Source organism: Pseudophryne corroboree, chromosome 6 (assembly GCF_028390025.1).
Source record: "Pseudophryne corroboree isolate aPseCor3 chromosome 6, aPseCor3.hap2, whole genome shotgun sequence".
In the NCBI taxonomy this organism is placed as follows: domain Eukaryota; kingdom Metazoa; phylum Chordata; class Amphibia; order Anura; family Myobatrachidae; genus Pseudophryne; species Pseudophryne corroboree.
In genome coordinates, this window is record NC_086449.1 from 156,624,250 (window position 1) to 156,651,473 (window position 27,224).

Below are 27,224 nucleotides of genomic sequence, written 5' to 3' on the forward strand. Positions count from 1 at the left end.
CAGCCCAGCTTCCAGCAGTGTACAGCTTCTCTTAAAGGGCCGGTGTCTTTTCTGCAGTTTACCACTCTCCACCGGTATTATTATTTCACCGCTCTCAAACTCCAAACTTCATCAATCACCTGCTTCCAGCCCAGCTTCCAGCAGTGTACAGCTTCTCTTAAAGGGCCGGTGTCCTTTCTGCAGTTTACCACTCTCCACCTGTATTATTATTTCACCGCTCTTAAACTCCAAACTTCATTATTATTTCATCGCTCTCAAGTTCGTTTATTATTTAACTGGTTCCAGCCAGTATCCACTCCGTACCAACAACAGTCTGGTTCCAGCCAGTATCCACAGCAGCCGTTTTATCTTCAGCAACCCAGCCTTTCCTGGAACACCAGCTGGTACGATCCTGGGTTCTCTCCATTGCTACAGTCAGGTCTGGTAAGAACTTTCCAACTAGAAGATTATAAGAACTGTCTCACTCTACCAGTGCCTGTGGCCCTTGCCACCCTGTAGTACCCAGGAATTGTATTTATCCTCTGTTGACTTTTATGTTTCCTTTACTGCTGCTGTGTTACGGAGTTTGTCATAATAAACATCATTGACTTTTATCCTGGTTGTCGTGGTCACGCCTTCAGGCAGTTATTCTACATGTTACTTACATGTCTAGGGGTCTGATACAACCTCCCAGGTTCCGTTACATCTCAGCCCCTACAACTGAGGCTGCCTCCCGTCAGCTCAGGCCCTCAGTTGTGACAGTAAGCACTGACCTAATGAATCCAGCCGGAGACCAGGATCAAGCGGCCAGGCCAATGCAAGACCTGGCAGCCCGACTTGAACATCAGGAGGCTGCACAGGGCCACATCATCCGCTGTCTCCAGGATCTCTCTACACGGCTGGATGGGATTCAAACGACCCTCCGTGGACCTGGCACGTCCAGTGCGTCCACTACAGTGACACCAGCTGTAACCCCACCCACCTTACCCATTTCCAGTCCACATCTTCATCTTCCAACGCCAGCAAAATTTGATGGATCTCCAAGGTTCTGCAGGGGATTTCTCAATCAATGTGAAATCCACTTTGAGCTTCTACCTGGCAATTTCTTCAGTGACAGTACCAAAATTGCCTATATCATCTCCCTTCTCAGTGGCTCAGCCCTTGACTGGGCATCACCTTTATGGGAGAAGTCTGATCCCCTGTTATCCTCCTATACTGACTTTGTAGCTACATTCAGGCGCATCTTCGACGAGCCAGGCCGGATAACATCTGCTTCATCTGAGATTCTCCGTTTACGCCAGGGAACACGTACTGTGGGACAGTATCTTATACAGTTTAAAATCCTGGCATCCGAACTAGCATGGAACGACGAGGCCCTGTATGCTGCATTCTGGCATGGTTTATCAGAACGCATCAAGGATGAGTTAGCTACCAGAGACTTGCCCTCTAAGTTGGATGAGCTAATTTCTCTTTGCACGAAGGTTGATCTACGTTTCAGAGAGAGAGCAACTGAGCGAGGAAGATCATCTACTCCTAAATCTTCTGCTCCTCCTCCTCGTCAACCATCTCCATCCAAGGATGAGCCTATGCAAATTAGTCGTTCTCGTCTATCTCCCGCTGAGCGCCGAAGACGTCTCTCTGAGTCTCTCTATCTCTACTGTGCAGCTCCGTCGCACACTATCAATGCCTGTCCCAAACGTCCGGGAAACTCCAGATCCTAGCTCGCCAAGGAGAGGGCCGGCTAGGAGTAATGATCTCCTCTCCATCTCCTCATGACTGTAACCTCCCAGTGTCGCTCCAAATTGCTCAACGTTACAGGAACGTCATTGCCCTACTTGATTCCGGAGCAGCTGGGAATTTCATAACCGAAGCTTATGTTAAACGGTGGTCCCTACCCACCGAGAGACTGTCCTCGTCCATCTCTTTGACTGCCGTGGATGGCAGCAAGATTTTTGACGCAGTCATTTCCTTAAGGACTCTTCCAGTTCGTCTGAGAGTGGGAGTTCTTCATTCTGAGTATATTTCTTTTTTAGTGATTCCAAGAGCCACACATCCAGTGGTTTTAGGCCTTCCATGGCTCCGTCTCCACAACCCATCAATTGACTGGACGACTACGCAAATACTGGCATGGGGTCCCTCCTGTGCTGAGACTTGTTTAGCCAAAGTTCTTCCTGTTTGTTCTTCCTTCCCCAGGTCATCTGATGTTCCGCCTCCTCCATATCAAGACTTCACGGACGTGTTCAGTAAAGCCTCTGCTGATATCCTTCCTCCTCATAGAGAATGGGACTGCCCAATCGACCTCATTCCAGGGAAGGTTCCACCGCGAGGCCGAACTTATCCGTTGTCTCTGCCTGAGACACACTCCATGGAAGAGTACATCAAAGAGAACCTGGCGAAGGGTTTCATCCGACCATCTTCTTCTCCAGCCGACGCAGGCTTCTTCTTCGTAAAGAAGAAAGACGGTGGTCTGCGTCCGTGCATCGACTACAGAGGTCTGAACGACATTACCGTCAAGAACCGATACCCTTTACCCCTGATTACCGAGCTCTTTGATAGAGTTAGTGGTGCAACTATTTTCACAAAGCTGGACTTGAGGGGTGCCTACAGTCTCATCCGAATCCGTGAGGGTGACGAGTGGAAGACCGCCTTTAACACCCGTGACGGACATTATGAGTACCTCGTCATGCCCTTCGGATTGAGCAATGCTCCAGCAGTCTTCCAGCACTTCGTGAATGAGATTTTCAGGGACATCTTGTACCGCCATGTCGTGGTTTATCTAGACGACATCCTCATCTTTGCTAATAATCTCGAAGATCATCGTTTCTGGGTAAAAGAGGTTCTTTCCCGTCTCCGTGTCAATCACCTCTATTGTAAATTGGAGAAGTGTGTGTTTGAAGTTAAAACCATTCCGTTTCTAGGTTACATTGTGTCCGGTTCCGGACTAGAGATGGATCCTGAGAAACTCCAAGCAATCCAGAATTGGCCTATACCCTTAAGCCTCAAAGGGGTCCAGAGGTTCTTAGGGTTCGCCAATTATTATAGAAAATTTATACGAGACTTTTCCACCATTGTGGCGCCTATCACTGCATTAACCAAGAAAGGTGCTAATCCGTCCAAGTGGTCCGAGGAAGCTACACAGGCCTTTCACCTTCTGAAGCAACGGTTCATCTCTGCACCAGTTCTGAAACAGCCCGACACCGACTCTCCTTTTATCTTAGAGGTAGATGCCTCCTCCGTTGGAGTAGGAGCAGTGTTATCCCAGAGGGCCAAAGATGGACATCTACATCCTTGCAGTTTCTTCTCCCGGAAGTTCTCCCCAGCTGAGCGCAACTATGCCATTGGCGATCAGGAGTTGCTAGCTATCAAGCTCGCTCTGGAGGAGTGGAGATACCTGTTGGAGGGAGCTTCCCACTCAATCACCATTCTTACCGACCACAAAAATCTTTTATATCTCAAAGGCGCACAATGTCTGAATCCTCGTCAGGCCAGATGGGCACTTTTCTTCTCTAGGTTTAACTTTAAACTCCAGTTCTGTCCGGGTTCTCAGAATCGTAAGGCCGATGCCCTTTCCCGCTCATGGGAGCAAGAAAATGAGTCCGAGTCTGCAGACAAGCATCCTATTATTAATCCGTTGGCATTCTCCACGGTAGGGATGGACTCTACGCCTCCACCAGGGAAAAGTTTTGTTAAGCCAGTTCTAAGGAAGAAGCTCATGCATTGGGCCCATGCTTCCCGTTTTGGTGGACATACAGGCATTCAGAAAACCCTTGAATTTATTTCTAGGTCCTACTGGTGGCCAACTCTGAAGAAGGACGTTATGGAATTTATTGCCTCCTGCCCAAAGTGTGCCCAACACAAAGTCTCCCGCCAGTCGCCTGCGGGGCAACTGGTTCCATTATCTATTCCCCGTCGACCTTGGACCCATTTGTCGATGGACTTTGTTTCCGATCTACCTATCTGCAACAAGTTTAATACCATCTGGGTGGTAGTTGACCGGTTCACCAAGATGGCACATTTCATCCCTCTCACCGGTCTTCCGTCAGCTTCCAAGTTGGCTCAAGTGTTTATACAAGAGATCTTCCGACTTCACGGTCTTCCTGAAGAGATCATCTCGGATCGTGGAGTACAATTTGTAGCCAAATTTTGGCGAAGTTTGTGTCAAGCCCTCCAAGTCAAGTTAAAGTTTTCCACGGCTTACCATCCTCAGACCAATGGTCAAACCGAGAGGGTGAATCAGGACTTGGAGGCCTTCCTCAATATATATGTGTCTTCCTCTCAAGATGACTGGGTTCAACTCCTTCCTTGGGCCGAGTTCAGCCACAACAATCAATACCATTCCTCATCTTCTTCTACACCATTCTTCATTAATTATGGATTCCACCCTAAAGTCCCAGAATTCCAACCGCTTCCCGCAACTTCTGTTCCAGCAGTGGATGTCACCTTGCGTCAGTTTTCAAATAACTGGAGGAACGTCCGCGCAGCCCTGCTTAAAGCCTCATTCAGGTATAAGAAGTTTGCCGATAGAAAGCGTAGAGCGGTTCCTGCTCTCAAGGTGGGTGATCGTGTGTGGCTGTCCACGAAGAATTTGAGGTTGAGAGTTCCCAGCATGAAATTTGCACCTCGCTACATCGGACCCTTCAAGATTGAACAAGTCATCAATCCTGTTGCCTACAGGTTACAGTTACCATGCTTCTTGAAAATACCCAGGACATTTCATGTTTCTTTGTTGAAACCGCTGATCCTGAATCGGTTTCATTCCGCACTTCCTCCAGCTCCCAAAGTTCAGACTCAACGGGGAGTCGAGTACGAGGTGGCCAAGATTTTGGACTCACGTTTCCGTTACGGTCAGTTACAATACCTCATTGACTGGAAGGGCTATGGTCCTGAAGAACGCTCTTGGACCAATGCCTCAGACGTCCATGCTCCTGCCTTGGTCCGAAATTTCCACGCAAAGTTTCCTTTAAAGCCTAAGAAGTGTCCTGGGGCCACTCCTAAAGGGGGGGGGGGTGCTGTCACGATCCGGGTATCTGGACGCCATTACTTACCCTTCAGATGCCTCCTAAGGCTGGCTCAGCGTTCCAGGACCGGATCCCGCTGTTCCTGAGTTTCCACATGCAGAATGTCAGAGTGGTGATTTCATCAGCCGCGGCCTCCGCTGTGCCCGCATGGTTAAATGTGCGCTTGTCAGTCTGGCGTCTCCTGTCTCCTGTGGCCGGCGTCGCCATTACTGTTTCAATTCTCACATGGATTACAAACCAAACTTCCCTCCAAGTGTCTGCATGGGCGCAGCCATCTTGGATTTTGTCATCTGAGCATTTCCACCAATCTGCTGTCTGTATTGTTGATTTGCATAATTGCCTAGCCAACCCCTTCCTTGCTGCAGGTATAAGTAAGCTGTGCCTGAGCAAGGAAGGCGTCAGTGCTTTGGTTGTCTAACCTAGTTCCAGTTTGTCTCTCTCCTGTGGTTGTCTTCCAGGTTCCAGTTCCTGTCTCCAGACTTCTGCTATAGAGACCCGCACCAGCATTCCATCTGCGGTGTAGCCTGACTCTCCGATCCATTCTGGACTCACCAGTTTCCAGTTACAACAATCACCTGCTTCCAGCCCAGCTTCCAGCAGTGTACAGCTTCTCTTAAAGGGCCGGTGTCCTTTCTGCAGTTTACCACTCTCCACCGGTATTATTATTTCACCGCTCTCAAACTCCAAACTTCATCAATCACCTGCTTCCAGCCCAGCTTCCAGCAGTGTACAGCTTCTCTTAAAGGGCCGGTGTCCTTTCTGCAGTTTACCACTCTCCACCGGTATTATTATTTCACCGCTCTTAAACTCCAAACTTCATTATTATTTCATCGCTCTCAAGTTCGTTTATTATTTAACTGGTTCCAGCCAGTATCCACTCCGTACCAACAACAGTCTGGTTCCAGCCAGTATCCACAGCAGCCGTTTTATCTTCAGCAACCCAGCCTTTCCTGGAACACCAGCTGGTACGATCCTGGGTTCTCTCCATTGCTACAGTCATGTCAGGTAAGAACTTTCCAACTAGAAGATTATAAGAACTGTCTCACTCTACCAGTGCCTGTGGCCCTTGCCACCCTGTAGTACCCAGGAATTGTATTTATCCTCTGTTGACTTTTATGTTTCCTTTACTGCTGCTGTGTTACGGAGTTTGTCATAATAAACATCATTGACTTTTATCCTGGTTGTCGTGGTCACGCCTTCGGGCAGTAATTCTACATGTTACTTACATGTCTAGGGGTCTGATACAACCTCCCAGGTTCCGTTACATCTCAGCCCCTACAACTGAGGCTGCCTCCCGTCAGCTCAGGCCCTCAGTTGTGACAGATTCAATATCAGGAACTGGACTGTGGGTGCTCCTTCCAGCACTTGCAGGGGGCGTGCAAATGGTGGAAGGCGCAACCTCTCCCCGTCCAGTGTTGGGAAGGTCAGGCATCGCAACCGACACAATTGGACTCTCCTTGGGGATTTGTGATTTAGAAGAACGCACAGATCTTTGCTGTGCTTTTGCCAGCTTAAATCTTTTAATTTTTCTAGCGGGAGGATGAGTGCTTCCATCCTCATGTGAAGCTGAACCACTAGCCATGAACATAGGCCAGGGCCTCAGCCGTTCTTTGCCACTCCGTGTCGTAAGTGGCATATTGGCAAGTTTACGCTTCTCCGGCTCAGACGATTTAATTTAGATTTTTGGGTAATTTTTCTGAACTTTTGTTTTTTGGATTTTACATGCTCTCTACTATGACATTGGGCATCGGCCTTGGCAGACGACGTTGATGGCATTTCATCATCTTGGCCATGACTAGTGGCAGCAGCTTCAGCACGAGGTGGAAGTGGATCTTGATCTTTCCCTATTTTACCCTCCACATTTTTGTTCTCCATCTTTTAATGTGTGGAATTATATGCCAGTAATATATCAATAGCAATGGCCTACTGTACTGTACTGCTATATATATACTGGTGGTCAGCAAAATTCTGCACTGTCCTCCTACTATATACTGCGCACAACTACAATGCAGCACAAATATGGATAGTATACTTGACGACACAGAGGTAGAGCAATGGACTACTGTACCGTACTGCTATATATATATATATATATATATATATATATATATATATACACTGGTGGTCAGCAAAATTCTGCACTGTCCTCCTACTATGTACTGCGCACAACTACGATGCAGCACAGATATGGATAGTATACTTGACGACACAGAGGTAGAGAAATGGACTACTGTACTGTACTGCTATATATATATATATATATATATACTGGTGGTCAGCAAAATTCTGCACTGTCCTCCTACTATATACTGCGCACAACTACAATGCATCACAGATATGGATAGTATACTTGACGACACAGAGGTAGAGCAATGGACTACTGTACCGTACTGCTATATATATACTGGTGGTCAGCAAAATTCTGCACTGTCCTCCTACTATATACTGCGCACAACTACAATGCAGCACAGATATGGAGCGTTTTCAGGCAGAGAACGTAGATATTTGCAGCACACTGAGCACAGATATTTGCAGCACACTGAGCACAGATATTTGCAGCACACTGAACACAGAAACTGAGAGAACGCAGCCACGTCCTCTCGCTATCATCTCCAATGCACGAGTAAAAATGGCGGCGACGCGCGGCTCTTTATATGCAATACGATTCTCGCAAGAATACGACAGCGGGATGATGACGTTCAGGCGCGTTCGTATTAACCGAGCAAGATGGGAAGATCCGAGGCTGGCTCGGACCCGTGTAAACCACGTGAAGTTCGGGGGGTTCGGATCTCGAGGAACCAAACCCGCTCATCTCTAGAATTGACGTCTCTTCTCTTCTTGTCATCTACAGGTACCTACAATCACCAACATATTCTGCTGCATTATACAGTACTTCTAAAGGCCAGGCTGATATTGCTAGGTAACATAGAAACATAGAATTTGACGGCAAATAAGAACCACTTGGCCCATCTAGTCTGCCCCTTTGTAGGTAACTACAACTTTGTTGTAGGTAACTACAACTACCAACATATTCTACTGCATTATAATTCTATAGGCCAGGCTGATATTGCTAGGCAGTGCCGTAACTAGGCATTTTAGCGCTGTGTGCAAGAAACGACTGTGGCTCCCCCCCACCATGTAAGATAGGGGCAGTGTGCGCCGTAGGCGAGCGAAAAATTTATAGGGGCGTGGCTTCATGGGGAATGGGCGTGGCCACAAAATAATAGCATCTCATACTACGGTGCACAGTAGTCTACATTATTCAAATTACGCTGCACAGTAGCGCCACTACACCAGGTAGAGCCCCTTTTATACATTACAGCAGACAGCGTCCCCCTTTTTACACATTACAGCAGACAGTCCCCCTTTTTACACATTGCGGCAGCCATCCCCCTTTCTACACATTGCGGCAGCCAGGCCCCCTTTTTACACTTTGCGGCAGCCAGGCCCCCTTTTTACACATTGCGGCAGCCAGGACCCCTTTTTACACATTGCGGCAGCCATTCCCCCTTTTTACACATTATGGCAGCCAGTCCCCCTTTTTACACATTGCGGCAGCCAGTCCCCCTTTTTACACATTGCGGCAGCCAGGACCCCTTTTTACACATTGCGGGAGCCAGGACCCCTTTTTACACATTGCGGCAGCCAGGACCCCTTTTTACACATTGCGGCAGCCAGGACCCCTTTTTACACATTGTGGCAGCCAGGCCCCCTTTTTACACATTGCGGCAGACGGTGTCCCCCTGAGAGAGAGAGAGAGAAAGAGAGAGAGGGATATACTTACCTTCTCCCCGCTGACAGGCTCCTCGTGCTGGCATCTCCCTCTCGGTGCAGGTAGTGAGGTGAGAAGGAGGAGGAGGGAGGGGGAGCAGGGAGCCGCAGCAGCGCTATTTCATTGGTAGTAAGCGCCGCTGCAGCATCCCCCTCTTCTTCCGTATTGGCTGCCTGGCGCTGCTGTGGATGCTGGGATGGAGGAACCGCATCCCAGCATCCATAGCAGCGCCAGGCAGCCAATACAGAAGGAGAGGGGGATGCTGCAGCGGCGCTTACTACCAATGAAATAGCACTGCTGCGGCTCCCTGCTCCCCCTCCCTCCTCCTCCTTGTCCGCTGCCCGGCGCTGGTCTCTTCTCCCTCCAGCACGGCGCACGGCGCACACAGCAGAGGCGGCATGTAATGAGTCAATTTGACTCATTACATGCCGCTGGCCGTGCGCCCTCAGGGCAACTGCGCTGTGTGCCAAGCCCACTTGGCACACACGTAGTTATGGCCCTGTTGCTAGGTAATGCAAATTGAAGCATTATTGCATAGTATATCATTCTGATGTACTTTCTTTAGTTTGGAATTGTATAGAACCAGTTGTTATCTATGTGTGGTATGCCTGTTTGTTTTTGTAAGGTCATTTACTGCCTGGCATTTTAGGGGGTGGGGTGTGGTTGGAGATTCCAATTATTGCTTTCACTTGCAGTATTCCTCTACTTAGTTCTATACTGTAGGCTGTGGAAAGCCGGTTGGCTGTGCATTTATTATCAAAGCGTGCATATTTATCGAAGGGTGATAATATTGACACATAACAGCAGCGTTCCATCAGCATTCAATCGAAGTGAAAAAGAATGAAAACAGAAGCACACCAATCTAACAAAACATAGAAAACGGAAGAACTAATAACAAATGTGAGACTTTTAGGGAAATTTACTAAGCTCCCGATTTTGACCGAGATGGTGTTTTTTCTTCAAAGTGTCATCTCGGGAATTTACTAAACTCAAATCACAGCAGTGATGAGGGCATTCGTAATTTTTTGGAACTCAAAGAAAAAAATTACGAATGAATAAACCATCGGTCAAATACACCTTTAATTTGGTAGAACTCGGTAATTTACTAAAAAGTGTAATTCACAAACACTGCCGGCAATAGCCAAACACTGCCGTGAAAAAATACAAATCGTAAAAAAGTGCTAAAATAAAACAGACCTGCTTTTTTTTACCGTGTTCTGATAGGCATGCACGGATCCATGAGATCCGTGCATGTTTATCAGTGGGAAGGGGTGGGAAAGTGTTAAATTTGTTGAAAAAAAATGTGTAGGGTCCCCCCTCCTAAGCAAAACCAGCCTCGGGCTCTTTGAGCCGGTCCTGGTTGAAAAAAATATGGGGGAAAAAATGACAGGGGTTCCCCCATATTTAATCAACCAGCACCGGGCTCTGCGCCTGGTCCTGGTTCCAAAAATACGGGGGACAAAAAGCGTAGGGGTCCCCCGTATTTCTGAAACCAGCACCGGGCTCCACTAGCCAGATACATAATGCCATAGCCGGGGGACACTTTTATATTGGTCCATGCGGCCCTGGCATAACATACCCAACTAGTCACCCCTGGCCGGGGTACCCTGGAGGAGTGGGAACCCTTTAAATCAAGGGGTCCCCCCATCCAGCCACCCAAGGGCCAGGGGTGAAGCCCTAGGCTGTCCCCTCCATCCAAGGGCGGCGGATGGGGGGCTGATAGCCTTTTTCACAAAATGTGAATATTGTTTTTAGTAGCAGTACTACAAGTCCCAGCAAGCCTCCCCCGCAAGCTGGTACTTGGAGAACCACAAGTACCTGCATGCGGAGGAAAACCGGGCCCGCTGGTACCTGTAGTACTACTACTAAAAAAATACCCCAATAAAAACAGGAGAGACACACCTTGAAAGTAAAAGTTTATTACATACATCCACACCTCTAAACATACATACTTACCTATGTTCACACGAGGGTCGGTCCTCTTCTCCATGTAGAATCCATGGGGTACCTGTGGGAAAAATTATACTCACATAATCCAGTGTAGATCGGTCCTCTTCTGTTCTTTTTGTAATCCACGTACTTTGCAAAATAAAAAAACGGACACCCGACCACGCACTGAAAGGGGCCCCATGTTTTCACATGAGACCCCTTTCCCCGACTGCCAGGAACCCCCCCTGACCTCTGTCTAAGAGGGTTCCTGTTAGGGTCTCCTGCCCTGTGCTGCCACGTCGTCATGGCAACCGGGAGACAAGTGCTAGCGGAGTAACCTGAGCGCAGCTGATACTCCGGTTCGGGTCTTTTGCTGTGCAGTGGTTACAGGCTCTGTGCACGGCAGGGGATCCGGTGCTGGTTTTTGTGCCCACAGTCTGTGAGGTCTGAGTGGGGCGTGGACAGCACCTGCTTTATAAGGCCTCTTCTCAGGTTAAGCAGATGCTGCTGAATCTTTGTTGGTTAGTCAGTTCTTGAAAGTTAGCCAGTACTGTGTAGCTTTGTATTTGTTGTTGCTTACTGCAAATAGGCCTGGGGATTTGGTACTACACTCTGCCAATCCAGACCTAGCAGTAAGACTGGAGTCAGTCGTTTAGCTTGCTGGGGTTCTTTTACTACTCTGTGAACTTAGCAAGTTTGCGGATGTATTCTAAGACTTGCCTGCCTAAATCCTGTCTCACTGTGCAAGGTGTCAGGTGTCAGTTTAGTGGCAGTAAGCTGAACCTGTGCACTGCAAGTGAGAATTAGGATTGTGGAGACTCTCCTTGTGTCTATCATTCCATCTCTGACCAAGGAGTTTACTGCCACACCCGTTGGTAACCCTTTAGGGTTTTTGTTGTTGCCCTTAGCAACAGCATTTCGGGTTCTCTACGTATTAAAACACAACATCTTGCTTTTCCCATCTGAGCATTACTAATACTAGGGAGACACCCAGTTCCTTAGCCTCTGGGCTTCTCTGTTCACTTTGTGTGTATTTTGTTACCCTATCACCTTCTGTGTCTGTCTGTGAGTTCATTTGCTTTGCATACCTATCCGTTCAGACACCAGTACATTCCTGCAGGCACTGGTGTGCATAACAGTTCAAACACCAGTACATTCCTGCAGGCACTGGAGTGCATAACAGTTCTGACACCAGTACATTCCTGCAGGCACTGGTGTGCATAACATATTCAGCAGCCTAATACTCCTGTTGAAATTTTGTGGGAATATGGAGCATACCCCTCAAAATACGTTGCAACAGGTGGTCGATCAGGTGCAGGTCCTGACTCGACAATTTAATGATTTGTCCATTAAAATGCACACCTCCCAGGCCGCTGGCGGAGCTCCCGCAGCAGCAGCACCTTCAGGGGTTAAGGAGCCGAAAGAAAATCTCCCGGATCGTTTTTCTGGAGATCGCTCGCAGTTCTTTTGTTTCAAGGAGAGCTGCAAGCTATACTTCCGGCTTAGGCCTCAGTCTTCTGGGTTGGAGATTCAGCGGGTGGGCATAGTGATTTCCTTGCTACAAGGAGACCCACAGGTCTGGGCATATGGGTTGCAGCCTGACTGTCCGTCGCTTAAAAGTGTTGATGCTTTTTTTATGGCACTGGGCATGTTGTATGATGACCCTGACAAGACGGCCTCAGCCGAGGCTCAGATTTCGATCCTTAAGCGAGGGCGAAGGCCAGTTGAGGTTTACTGTACGGAGTTTCGGAGGTTGGCCCATGATACCCAGTGGAATGACCCAGCCCTGAGACACCAGTACCGAAGAGGTCTTTCTAACCAGATAAAGGACCAACTGGTACAATATCCCTTGCCTGATAGCTTGGATCAGCTCATGCAGTTATCCATCCGGGTGGATAGACGGCAGAGAGAGCGTAGGCTTGAAAGGGAGACTGAGGTTTCCTTCTTTCCCAAGGGAACCTCAGACTCTGAGGAATTTTCAGAGGAGCCTATGCAGATTGGGGCTACCCGCCTCTCCTCGCGTGAGAAGATGCGGAGGAGACAGCAGGGGTTGTGTTTGTACTGTGGGAATAAAGGTCATGTGGTAGTATCATGCCCAGAAAAGCCGGAAAACTTCAGGGCCTGAGGGTGATGGGAAATATCCTGTCAGGCCAGAAGTCAGAATTTCCCAAGAAGACTTTTATCATTCCGGTGACCTTCAAGATCCTCGGTCAAACTGTCAAGACTGAGGCCTTTGTGGACAGTGGGGCCGACAGGGTTTTTATGGACCGCCAATTCGCCCTGAAACACTCTGTTCCCTTAGTACCCTTGGCATCGGAAATTGAGATTTGTGGGTTAAACGGGGAACCATTATCCCAAGGTAAAATTACCTCTTGCACTAGCCAGATTTCTTTGTTTATTGGAGCCACACACTCTGAAAAATTGTCCTTTTATGTGACTGTCTGTACTTTTGCCCCATTGGTGTTGGGGTTACCCTGGTTAAGGGCCCACAATCCTCAATTTGACTGGGTCTCTGGGGAGATTCTTAGTTGGGGTACTGATTGTTTCAGGAGTTGCTTGAGCCTTCCAGTCAGGCTCTCGCAGCTAAGTTTGCCAGGATTGCCAGGGTGTTATGCAGATTTTGCGGACGTGTTCTCCAAAAAAGTTGCAGAGGTACTACCTCCCCATCGCCCCTATGACTGTGCCATTGATTTGTTGCCAAATGCTAAGCTTCCCAAGAGCAGGTTGTACTCCCTGTCACGTCCTGAGACTCAGGCTATGGCAGAGTACATTCAGGAGAACTTGGCTAAGGGATTTATCAGACCTTCACAGTCTCCAGTTGGGTCGGGGTTCTTCTTCGTGGGTAAAAAGGACGGTTCGTTGCGACCCTGCATCGACTTCAGGGAATTGAACCGTATCACGATTAAAAACTCATACCCACTGCCTCTCATTTCGGTCTTGTTTGACCAGCTTCGTACTGCCACCATTTTTTCTAAGATTGACCTACGCGGTGCGTACAATCTAATCCGAATAAGAGAGGGGGATGAATGGAAGACTGCCTTTAATACCCACTCAGGGCATTATGAATATTTGGTGATGCCTTTTGGGCTCTGTAATGCCCCGGCAGTCTTCCAGGATTTCATGAATGATGTGCTCAGGGAATATTTGGATAGATTCCTAGTTGTATACTTAGATGACATCCTAATCTTCTCCCATTCCCTGGAGGAACATCGGAAGCATGTACGCTTAGTCCTCCAGAAACTCAGAGACCACCGGCTTGGGGCGAAGCTGGAGAAGTGCGAATTTGAAGTTCAGCAAATCGCATTTCTAGGATATATTATCTCCCCAGAAGGTTTCCAAATGGAGGGGTTCCAAGGTACAGGCAGTCCTGGATTGGGTGCAGCCCACTAGTATGAAGGCGCTTCAGCGTTTCCTGGGCTTTGCGAATTTTTATAGACGATTTATCGCTGGATTTTCGTCTATAGTGGCGCCTTTGGTGGCACTCACTAAGAAAGGGGCGGATGTTGCTCACTGGTCTTGTGAGGCTGAAGCGGCTTTTGCCCGTCTCAAAAGGGCATTTGTATCGGCCAAGGTGCTGCGACACCCAGATCCAGAGCGTCCTTTTGTGGTGGAGGTGGATGCCTCTGAGATGGGTATTGGGGCAGTGCTTTCTCAGATGGGAGTGTCTGATAATCGCCTTCATCCCTGTGCTTACTTTTCCCGTAAATTTTCGCCTGCCGAGATGAATTATGACGTGGGTAACCGGGAATTGTTGGCTATTAAGGATGCACTCGAGGAGTGGAGACACTGGCTTGAGGGGGCTAAGTTTGTGGTCTCAATTCTCACCGACCATAAGAATCTGGCATATTTAGAGTCAGCGAAGCGTCTCAATGCCAGGCAGGCACGATGGGCTTTGTTTTTTGCTTGCTTTAATTTTTTTGATAACATATCGCCCTGGGTCAAAAAACATCAAGGCTGATGCGCTCTCGCTGAGTTTTGCTCCAATCCAGGAGACCACCGAGGAGCCGTTGCCCATTGTGTCCCCATCATGTATTAAAGTGGGCATTACCCAGGACCTCTTATCATTAGTCCTTAGAGCACAGGAGCAGGCTCCTCCAGACCTTCCGGTAGGTCTTTTGTTTGTGCCTCCTAGGTTAAGACAGCGAGTGTTCCTGGAATTCCATGCCAAGAAGTCGGCAGGTCACCCGGGTATTGCCAGAACTCGGGAGTTGCTATCTAGGGCGGTGTGGTGGCCCTCGGTGGCTAAGGATGTGGATCAGTGGGTTCGGGCATGTGACATCTGTGCCCGAAATAAGACTCCTAGAGGGGTTCCTGTTGGCCCATTACATCCACTCTCTATCCCATCTAAGCCATGGACCCACATTTCAATGGATTTTGTGGTGGACTTGCCCAAATCCTCGGGGATGACAGCCATCTGGGTTGTCGTTGACAGGTTTTCGAAGATGGCGCACTTCGTTCCACTGGTTGGGCTGCCATCGGCCAGACGCCTGTCTGAATTATTTATGCTGCATGTTGTGCGTCTCCATGGGTTGCCACTTGATGTGGTCTCTGACCGCGGATCCCAGTTTGTGGCCAAATTCTGGAGGGCATTTTGTTCCGATCTCCAGATTTCTGTCAGCTTGTCGTCAGGCTACCATCCGCAGTCTAATGGGCAGACTGAAAGGGTGAACCAGTCCTTGGAGCAGTTCCTCAGGTGTTATGTCTCCAAGTGTCAGACTGACTGGGTTGCTCATCTGTCCATGGCGGAGTTTGCCTATAACAACGCGGCTCACTCTGCTACAGGGATCTCTCCCTTCCTTTGTGTGTATGGGCATCATCCTAAGGCCAATTCTTTTGACCCCCTGGAGTCCACGCCTGGTGGTTCCTCTGTGGTTTCGGTCCTTAGAGGTATTTGGCGGAAAGTGAAGAAAGCCCTTGTGTCTGTGTCATTAGTGACCAAAAGGGTTTTTGATAAGCGGAAAAGACCCTGCAGCTTCAAATTAGGAGACTTCGTCTGGTTGTCTACCAAGAATTTGAAGTTGAGACAGCCATCTCATAAGTTAGGCCCCCGGTTCATCGGCCCTTATAAGATCACCAGGGTTATCAATCCGGTGGCATTTCAGTTAGATCTGCCCCGTTCTTTGGGTATCAATAAAACATTTCATTGTTCCCTTTTAAAACGGGCGATTAGTAATCCTTCTTCCAGTGGAAGACCTTCCCCTCTTCTGATACGTGGCCAGAGGGAGTTTGTTGTTGAAAGGATTCTTGACTCCAAGATGGTTCGGGGTCGGCTGTCATTTTTGGTGCACTGGAAGGGGTATGGCCCGGAGGAGCGGTCGTGGGTGCGCAGTTGTGATCTTCATGCCCCCAGACTGATACGCTCTTTCTTCTCGCAGTTCCCCGATAAACCCGGTGGTAGGGGTTCTTTGACCCCTCGTCAGAGGGGGGGTACTGTTAGGGTCTCCTGCCCTGTGCTGCCACGTCGTCATGGCAACCGGGAGACAAGTGCTAGCAGAGTAACCTGAGCGCAGCTGATACTCCGGTTCGGGTCTTTTGCTGTGCAGTGGTAACAGGCTCTGTGCACGGCAGGGGATCCGGTGCTGGTTTTTGTGCCCACAGTCTGTGAGGTCTGAGTGGGGCGTGGACAGCACCTGCTTTATAAGGCCTCTTCTCAGGTTAAGCAGATGCTGCTGAATCTTTGTTGGTTAGTCAGTTCTTGAAAGTTAGCCAGTACTGTGTAGCTTTGTATTTGTTGTTGCTTACTGCAAATAGGCCTGGGGATTTGGTACTACACTCTGCCAATCCAGACCTAGCAGTAAGACTGGAGTCAGTCGTTTAGCTTGCTGGGGTTCTTTTACTACTCTGTGAACTTAGCAAGTTTGCGGCTGTATTCTAAGACTTGCCTGCCTAAATCCTGTCTCACTGTGCAAGGTGTCAGGTGTCAGTTTAGTGGCAGTAAGCTGAACCTGTGCACTGCAAGTGAGAATTAGGATTGTGGAGACTCTCCTTGTGTCTATCATTCCATCTCTGACCAAGGAGTTTACTGCCACACCTATTGGTAACCCTTTAGGGTTTTTGCTGTTGCCCTTCGCAACAGCATTTCGGGTTCTCTACGTATTAAAACACAACATCTTGCTTTTCCCATCTGAGCATTACTAATACTAGGGAGACACCCAGTTCCTTAGCCTCTGGGCTTCTCTGTTCACTTTGTGTGTATTTTGTTACCCTATCACCTTCTGTGTCTGTCTGTGAGTTCATTTGCTTTGCATACCTATCCGTTCAGACACCAGTACATTCCTGCAGGCACTGGTGTGCATAACAGTTCAAACACCAGTACATTCCTGCAGGCACTGGAGTGCATAACAGTTCTGACACCAGTACATTCCTGCAGGCACTGGTGTGCATAACATATTCAGCAGCCTAATACTCCTGTTGAAATTTTGTGGGAATATGGAGCATACCCCTCAAAATACGTTGCAACAGGTGGTCGATCAGGTGCAGGTCCTGACTCGACAATTTAATGATTTGTCCATTAAAATGCACACCTCCCAGGCCGCTGGCGGAGCTCCCGCAGCAGCAGCACCTTCAGGGGTTAAGGAGCCGAAAGAAAATCTCCCGGATCGTTTTTCTGGAGATCGCTCGCAGTTCTTTTGTTTCAAGGAGAGCTGCAAGCTATACTTCCGGCTTAGGCCTCAGTCTTCTGGGTTGGAGATTCAGCGGGTGGGCATAGTGATTTCCTTGCTACAAGGAGACCCACAGGTCTGGGCATATGGGTTGCAGCCTGACTGTCCGTACATTCCTGCAGGCACTGGTGTGCATAACAGTTCAAACACCAGTACATTCCTGCAGGCACTGGAGTGCATAACAGTTCTGACACCAGTACATTCCTGCAGGCACTGGTGTGCATAACAGTTCCTTCAGCCAATCAGGGAGCGCCACGTCGTGGCACCCTCCTGTTTGGCTGTGTGCTCCTGTAGTGTCTGTCAGGCAGCACACGGCAGTGATACAATGTAGCGCCTATGCGCTCCATTGTAACCAATGGTGGGAACTTTGTGGTCAGCGATGAGGTTACTTTCCCCCGGCTGTGGCATTATGTACCTGGCTAGTGGAGCCCGGTGCTGGTTTCAGAAATACGGGGGACCCCTGTCATTTTTTCCCCCATATTTTTTCAACCAGGACCGGCTCAAAGAGCCCGAGGCTGGTTTTGCTTAGGAGGGGGGACTTCACGCATTTTTATTTTTTATTTTTAACAATGTTTTATTTTTTACGAAAGGTGCACAATGAAGCCCAGCACGGATCTCACAGATCCGGCCAAAATTCATTGTGTTAAAGTCAGCAGTGTTTTACAATTCACTCCCGTAAAACACTGCCAAAAAATACGAATGACATTGACATCGGTAAATACAAAAATGCAGAATACGACAGCTTAGTAAATTAGTCGTAATAAATTCAAAAAGTTGCACATTTACACTTTTGATGTCATTCGTGTTTGAACTTTAACCTCATTCGGAAAAATACGAATTTTAGTAAATTTACCCCTTACTCTTCATATCACTCACCTCCTGATTGTTGCATCTGATTAAATAGCACAGAACTACCTTACTTGGACATTGCAAAAACCATCCATTTTACCAACAAATGCTTGTATTTGTAATTTTGTAATTTGTTTTTTTATGCACAGCTGCACCAATGCATTTTTACCTACAAGCACTTAAAAATCCTTTTAGAATTACAATTGCTTTTCAACCCTCTGACAATCCTCTCATTTCTTACAATCCAAATACATTTATGCACCCACTTTATCTATGCTTTTGATTCACTTCAAACTAAATCTACACCCATTGAGCTTACACTGCTTTTCTCACTTGCATTTCTGCAATTCTTCTGCTCTGATTCCCTTACAGCCTCCACTCCTACTTCCAGTTTCCCTCAACCTATTTACCTACTTAACACTATGTCAAATTTTTCTTATACTCCCCACAACACTCAGTGTCTACCTATTCATGTATCTTGCCCCTGTTCACACCTTTATACTTCCTCCCTAGTCTCCTACACCTCCTCCTCCCTCCCCTCCTCTGTCTCACCTCCATCCCTCTGTTTCCTTTCCCCTCCTCTCCTGTTACCCCACTTTCATTCACCTCTTCCCCATGGTCTTGCTACCTCACAACTCAGCCCTGTCCCCTCCCTCCCTTCCCTGGCATCTCCCCAAACCCCCATCCACATCACACTGACCTCCCTCCCTGCCCACTTCCAGCAGTTTCTCCTCCTAGGCACCCGCACCTTCACTACTCTCTCATCATCCCTGCCCTCAAAGTTAATCTCGCCTCATCGCTAAAGCAAGCCTGATAATCTCATTCACATATCTCCCACAAACTCCTACCCCTTATCCTGTGTCCTCTGGAATGCCAGATCTGTTTGTAACAAACTGGTCCCCACTCATGACCTTTTCATTTCCAACTCTGTGCACCTACTAGCCATTACTGAAACCTGGATCACTCCCTCTGACACTTCTTCTCCTGCTGCTCTCTCTGCTGGGAGCCTCACATTCACACACACGCACACACACACACACACACACACACACACACACACACACACACCCCGACCTGGAGGTCGCCATGGGGGTGGTGTTGGGGTCCTTTTACCTTCTAGTTACTCCTACCAATTCATACTACCAGAACCATCCCTTACATTCTCTACATTTGAGGTCCATGCTATATGCCTCTTTCAACCAGTCCATCTTAGAGTAGCTGTCATTTACCGTCCCCCTGGCATTGCCTCCAAATTCATCGACAACTTTGCCTTCTGGCTTTCTCACTTCCTCTCTTCTGACATTCCCTCAATTATCTTAGGCGATTTCAACATCCACATCGATATCCCCACACAATCCCCTGCCTCTAAACTCCTTAACCTCACTTCTTCACTTGGTCTCTCCCAGTGGACCATCTCACCCCCCCCCCCATGTGAATGGGAGCTCACTGGATCTGGTCTTCATTCACCATTGTGATATTTCTGATTTTTCCAACTCCCCATTTCCCCCCTCTGACCACCACCTACTCTCCTTTAACCTATCTCTCTCTGCTTACCCATCTCTACCTCCTAAGGCTACCTTCACTAAGCGTAACATTGAGGCTATTGACACCACATTCCTTTCCTCCCTGTTTGACTCACTTCTCTCTCCTATTCTCTCTCTCTCTCTCATGCCCTGAACAAGCTACTTCCATATACAATGCATCCATTACTTCTGCTCATGACTCTGTTGCTCCACCAACCACTATTCACCCTCATAAATTAACACTCAACTCCGGCACACCAAATGCACCAGATATCTGCAAAAATGCTCACGTACTGCTGAGCGACACTGGAGGAAATCATGCTCTAAGGCAGACTTCCTCCATTTCAAACTTATGCTCACATCATTCAGTGCTGCGCTTTCTCACGCTAAACAGTCATACTTCAAGACCCTCATCTCCTCCCAGTCTTCCAACCCCCGGCGCCTCTTTGCCACTCTCAACTCACTCCTCTGCCCACCTCCACCTCGTCTCCCTTCCTCACTCTCTGCTCTTGTCTTTGCCACTTACTTCACATCCAAAATTGACTCCATACGTCAGGACATCACACCAGACCATCAGCAACCAGCCTCCTCCCATCCCTTACCACCCCTCCCCATCCCTCTCACCAACTCTGACATCTTTCTCCCATGCATCTGGTGAGGAAGTCATGACCCTCATTCATTCCTGTCCCCTCACCACCTCCCCACTTGACCCTATCCCCTCCCGCCTCCTCCGCTACATCTCTGCTTCTGACTGTTTCCATCTTTCTCACATTTTCAGTCTCTCCCTCTCATCAGGCAGTGTCCCCTCTGCCTTCAAGCATGCACTCATCTCTCCTATTCTTAAAAACACCTAACCTTGATCCAAACACTCTCCAACTACTGAAGCATCTCACTTCTCCCTTTTGCCTCCAAACTCCTTGAGCGTATTGTCTACAACCGCCTTACTTCCTTTCTTTCCTCACACTCACTGCTTGACCCATTCCAGTCTGGCTTCCATTCTCTCCACTCCCCTGAAACTGCCCTTACAAAAGGTTGCAATGACCTCCATGCTGCTAAATCTAAGGGCCACTACTCTCTACTTATTCTTCTTGATCTCTCTGCTGCTTTTGACACTGTGGACCACCCTCTCCTCCTGCAAATCCTTCACTCCATTGGTCTGGGTGATACTGCCATCTCTTGGCTGTCTTCCTACCTCTCTGAACATTCATTCTCTGTCTCCTCTCATCACTCCGCCTCCCCCTCACTTCCACTAACTGTAGGTGTATGCCAAGGTTCTGTCCTTGGCCCTCTTCTTTTCTCTCTCTATACATCTTCACTAGGTAAGCTCATTAGTTCTTTTGATTTCCAATATCATCTCTTTGCTGATGACACTCAAATCTATCTTTCCTCTCCAGACTTCTTCCCTGCTCTCCTCATTCGTATCCCCAACTGTCTGTCTGCTATCTCTGTTTGGATGTCCCAACACTTTCTTAAACTTAACATGTCTAAGATCGAGCTGATCCTCTTCCCTCCCTCCCTCCCTCCCTCCCTCCCCCATAACCACACCTCCTACAATCTCATTATCTATTGATGGCACTACTATCTCCTCTAGCCCCCAAGTGTGCTGTCTTGGAGTAATCCTTGACTGCTCCCTCTCCTTCAAACCACACATTCAGCACCTCTCACAAACCTGCCATTTTCATCTAAAAAATATTTTGACGATCAAACCCTTTCTGACCCAGGATGCTTCTAAGACTCTTATCCACTCACTAGTCATCTCCAGACTGGACTACTATAATCTACTCCTGACTGGCATTCCTGACAAATACCTCTCTCCACTCCAATCTATCCTCAATGATGCTGCCCGGCTCATTTTCCTCACCAAACGCACTACGTCCACCTTTCCTCTCTTACAAGACCTTCACTGGCTCCCCTTCCCTTTCAGAATCCATTTCAAGCTTCTCACACTCACTTACAAAGCTCTCGCCCATTCCTCTCCCATCTACATCTCTGACCTTATCTCCCTTTACACTCCCACCAGCCCTCTTCACTCTGCTAATGCACGCCGACTCTCCTGCCTACTGATTACTTCCTCTAACTCCTACCTCCATGATTTTTCACTTGCTGCTCCATTTCTCTGGAATTCCCTACCTTTCCCCCTCAGACTCTCCACCTCCCTACAAAACTTCAAACGGGCTCTCCAGATCTACTTCAACACCAAACTCAGCCAAATCTCATCCTAACCCTCTGTTCCACGCTCTCTATGTACCCCATCTGTGTCACCCCTGTCTGTCTACCCTTCCCCTTTAGAATGTAAGCTCACACAAGTAGGGCCATTTTCCCTCATGTGCTTATTCTTTTTTTTTACTTTAATAATCTTCAACCGCACCAAATCCAGCAGTCGTCTGCCACCTGATACTTATTCCAGTGTCATCTGCTGATGTAGCTATGTTTATTTACCCTGTACTTGTCCTATATTGTCGTCAACTGTAAGTTGCTGTTTTCCTGTTTTGATTATTTGTACTCTGTAATTGGGCGCTGCGGAACCCTTGTGGTGCCATATAAATAAAGGATAATAATAATAATAATAATGATAATAATAATTAGAGATGAGCGGGTTCGGTTTTCTGAGAATCGAACCCCCCTGAACTTAACTACCCGAGTCCGGATCCGAGCCCAGCTCGGGCTTTCCCACCTGACTCGGAAACCAAAACGAGGCAAAACATCATCATCCCGCTGTCGGATTCTTGCGGGTTTTGGATTCCATATAAGGAGCCGTGCGTCGCCGCCATTTTAACTCTGGAATTGGAGAGTGTAACGAGAGGACATGTCTCTGTCCTCAGTGTCTGTGTGGGAGGGAAATTGGGGTGGCGATTCCAGTGCTGATTAAATATGACAGCAGTCATCCTGTTGCAAAGTGGATAACTGAGGCCTTGACAGCTATGTTGGTGCTAGACGTGCATCTGGTATCCGCCATTAGTGCAGTGGGACTGCAGTGCCAACCCTAGATTGGCGAGGTGTTTGTGCCGCACACTTGTGTCGCTTAGCTTAGTCATCCAGCGACCTTGGTGCATCTCTTTTTTTTCTTTGCATCATGTGCTGTTTTAGGCCTAGTTTTTAAATCTGCCATCCTGTCTGCCACTGCAGTGCCACTCCTACATGGGCCAGGTGTTTGTGCCACACACTTGTGTCGCTTAGCTTAGCCATCCAGCTACCTCATTGCACCTCTTTTTCTTCTTTGCATCATGTGCTGTTTGGGGCCTATTTTTTAAATCTGCCATCCTGTCTGAAACTGCAGTGCCACGCCTAGATGGTCCAGGTGATTGTGCCGCACACTTGTGTCACTTAGCTTAGTCATACAGCCACCTCAGTGCAACCTTTTGGCCTAAAAACAATATTGTGAGGTGTGAGGTGTTCAGAATAGACTGGAAATGAGTGGAAATTAATGTTATTGAGGTTTATAATACCGTAGGATCAAAATTGCCCCCAAATTCTGTGATTTTAGCTGTTTTTGTGTTTTTTTTTAAAAATCATCCAGATCCAAAACCAAAACACGAAAGGGTGGTTTTGTCAAAACCAATCAAGATCCAAAACATGAGTATGGAACCAGAACCAAAACCAAACACAAAACACGAAAAGTGCCCGCCGCACATATCTAATAATAATAAAGTTTGCTAATGTCTTTGTAGGTAGTGGGCTTAGTCATTGGAAGTGGTAGATGATCTGAGTGGCCACAGGAAAATGAACTGGGATGCGTTCAGCATCCTGGTTGTCGGGATGCCGGTGGTCATGTGACCAACGTTGTATCCCGGCACCACTCCGGAGACCGGCGCCGAATCAACAACATCCGGCATCCTGACAGACAGGATGCTAAACGCATACTGATTCATTTTCCTGTGGCCACTCAGATAATCTATAGGCCTATAAATGAAATATAAGCTACCTCCATGCTGCGTATCACTGTTCTGAGAGGCGTGTTTAGGATCAGTAGCTGGAGGGAATGCTTATAATTGTATTGCTCTATTGGAGGATCCTTGGGTTCATCCAGGTGTGTTGGTTCATATTTTAGAAATGCACAGCAGAGAGGCCTTTGCATGGTAGATGATTTATCATGTACTGTGGTTTATTTTATAGTGGTGGTTATGTGACACTGGAACTATTCATGTGTGGTAAATGGGAAGGGGTGGGGAAGGATGAGCACACAAGTAGGGAGACAATATATAAAGTACAACACTATAAGTCTCATTCAGGTGTGGTTGTTCTTGTTCCTACTGGTGCTCTCTTTTGCCTTACGCAATTGCGAGTATATATTAGTATGGCCAGAAGCTAACATGAGTATTGCTATTGCATCATTTCCGTCTAACGCCATATAATTGCTGATACATCGGTATGATCATCACAAATCGGTTCATGTCACAGTCTCTGTAGACGTGCAGGCTGAGCTGCTTTCCTGGGAACAGAGGGCTCTCCAGTAACAAGTGAGATCGCAGCTGCCAATTTATGCTCAGCCAGAAAACAGCGTCTGAATGGCCATGTCATGTATCCGTTTATCTGGCCACTTTCCGTTCCCACCCCCAAACGCTATCTTCCTCTAAGGTCACTTTGCAACTATTCCTCAGTACGACCACAATCACAATTTACTGGCTGTGCATGCACACTGCAGCTCAGACACACGTGCAGTAAGAAAACATCGACCAATGTGCATACAATAGCCGCTTTGTGACCACACCTGAATGAGCCTCTATCTGTCATAGCGATATAGTGATGTGTCTTTAATTAGTAGGTGTTGCCACCTTATCAGACAACAACAGGGTGTTAAAATAAAGTAATACTTTTGTTTATAATATACATAAAACATATATTAAACATATGTGATACACCAATCAAAATGCAAGAAAAATGAAGGAATTCTGCCACATTGATGAATAAAATGTATTTGCATATGTGTATATATCTTAGCCCTCTACAATTATTATGAAGATGCATACAGTATATCTTTTGCATAGTCATACAGCTGCATTTTACATTCAGGTTTGGACTCGGCTGAGCTACTGCACCAGTTCAAAAAAGGGGCAATCATCCAACCACAGATGACTTTGGAGGGTTGACCACATTTTGGGCTTAGGGCCCGATTCAAGTTGGATCGCAATACGCAATCGAACTGCAAAAAATGCTTAAAGGATGCGGATGCATACGCATTGCATGGGGTCTGCAATGCTCCTTTTCAGAGGCGGAGATGGGGCATTGCAGGGGTGTTGCATCAAAACGGGAGCGTGGCGTCACAAATGGTGGTCGTGCAGGGGCGTGATCAGGGCTGCTGCTTGACTTCACACGCAGTCGGTGCGATCACTAAAATGGCGGCGGACCAACTTCGGGCAATGGCAGGAGGCCACCTCATTTTTTGTGATCACGCTGAGATTATGATCGCACCTCAATTTCAGCATGGTCAGGGGTGGGGCGGTGCTGGGTGACCTTGCCCTGCGATAGGCAGCTCCCAGCATGCGATCCCAAGGATTGCAAATTCTGCTACTTAACAGAATTTGCAATCCTTACTGAATCAGGTCCTTAATACAGTGTATAGAGCCCAATTCAGACCTGATCACTGTTGTGTGAAATCGACTGATTGTGTATGCGTATGCACCACAATGCGCAGGCGCGTCGCCAAACAGCGCCAGGATGGGGCAAAAATTTTGATCGCACGGACGTTCGCAAGGTTATTGACAGGAACCGGATGTTTGTGGGTGGTAACTGACCATTTCTGGGAGTGTCAGCAAAAACGCAGGCATGCCCAAGCATTTTCAGGGCATGTGTGTGACGTCAGCTCCAGCCCCGATCAGCATGTTTGTATCGCACTGCAGGAGTAAGTCTTGGGCTACGCACAGACTGCACAGACTTGAAAAATCATTTGATAATTCGATTGAGTTGCGAACAGATTTGTAGCTGTCCCCTGTCTGGTGGAATTTTTGCACGACGTACACATGCATTCGCACACTTGCACGGGGTGGGTTTTCACTCTCCCCTGGGTGGTGATTATCTGATTGCAGAGCTCTGCAAATTTGCTGCACAGCGATCAGGTCTGAATTAGGCCCATAGACCACTAAGGTCGAAAGACTTAAAAAGGATAGATTACACCCCAGTGGTGGCACAGGGGACAGTGATACCCGGTGGGGCCACGAGACCCCCTGCATGCACCCAAAAAGGGGTGAGACTTTGTGGAGGGACATGACCTCATGGGAGCCCCACTGACATCACTAAAGGGGGTTTGGCCTCACAGGGGGACCCCCAATTACCTGACCTGTGCTGCCCCTGGAGACTCTCAAGCACTGCTGGCTCCTTCTCAATGTCACCCTTGTGTAAGCGGTGGTGGGCGTAGTGGGACGCGCCGGCTCCCGACTGTTGCTAGGCAGTGGGGCTGGTGCATCACTTCCGCCTCTGGCTCTCCGTCCCCGGCTGGATGCACAGCAACCAGGGATGCCAAGCGGCCGCTCTGCACTGCGATCCCAGCGGTTGCTAAGCAGCCGGGACGCTGTGCGCCGCACGCCCAGGGACAGCTGGAGTAATCAAGGTCTGGGGGGCTGGGCTGCTGGATCTCCACTCATAGGTCTGCAGGGCCTTTTTATGAGAGCCTTGACAGTCCATCCCCGCCGGTGATAGCTTCCTGTGGAGCCTGGTTTCCTGCTTCTGGTGTGTTCCTGTGTCCAGTTTGGAGACTCCAGTAATCTGTGTCCAGTTTCCCGAGTCCAGTCTGAGGGATCATTTTCCTGCTGTCCTCCGAGTTGTCTCCCAGAGGAGTGGTCTGGTATCTGAAGCCTCGAGGGTCCGGTCGTTGTCTGATCACACCTTTCGTGGTGTCGTGAGTAGCAGCGCTGCCGCACTTGTTGGCTTGGGCTGTATTTTATTTATTTATTTTTGATTGTGTCATTTTTGTCCTCGCTTTATTACGACAAGGTCGTATTTGGCAGTTAGGCTGCGTTACTTTGTTTCTGTTGTTTTGGCGGCCGCGCCGCACATAACTACTTTGTTATTTTGTTTGTATCCTTCTCCATTCCGTCGTTTCTGCTTTAGTTAGTTTTTCCCTTGTTCTCTCTCGTCTCGATTAACGCCTTGTCGTCAATTAAGACCGGGGGGCATCGGAGTCTGGGCGGACCTAATCCGCCCGTTCAAACGCAGCTGCCGTGGGCACAAGAAACTATAGTCCTGCAGGCGTTAATCGACCACAGGGAAGGACAACAGAGTCAGGGATTCTAATTAAAGCTGTGTGCCCCAGATCAGTCGCAGCTTCACGCATCTGTACTCGGAACCCATCTGCTTCCACCCGATCCCCTAGGTTCCCAGTACACAGAACATAACATTATGATAGGCCAATAAAAAACAGGGTGGCCTTGAAAGTCTTCCCCATGAATCCTTCAGTGCAAGGTCAGAATCCCAGCCAAGTATTGGCTAGCCAGATCCAGAACCTCACTCAAATGGTGCAGGATCTCTCTCTGCGGGTTAGGTCTCAAGAAGACCTTTT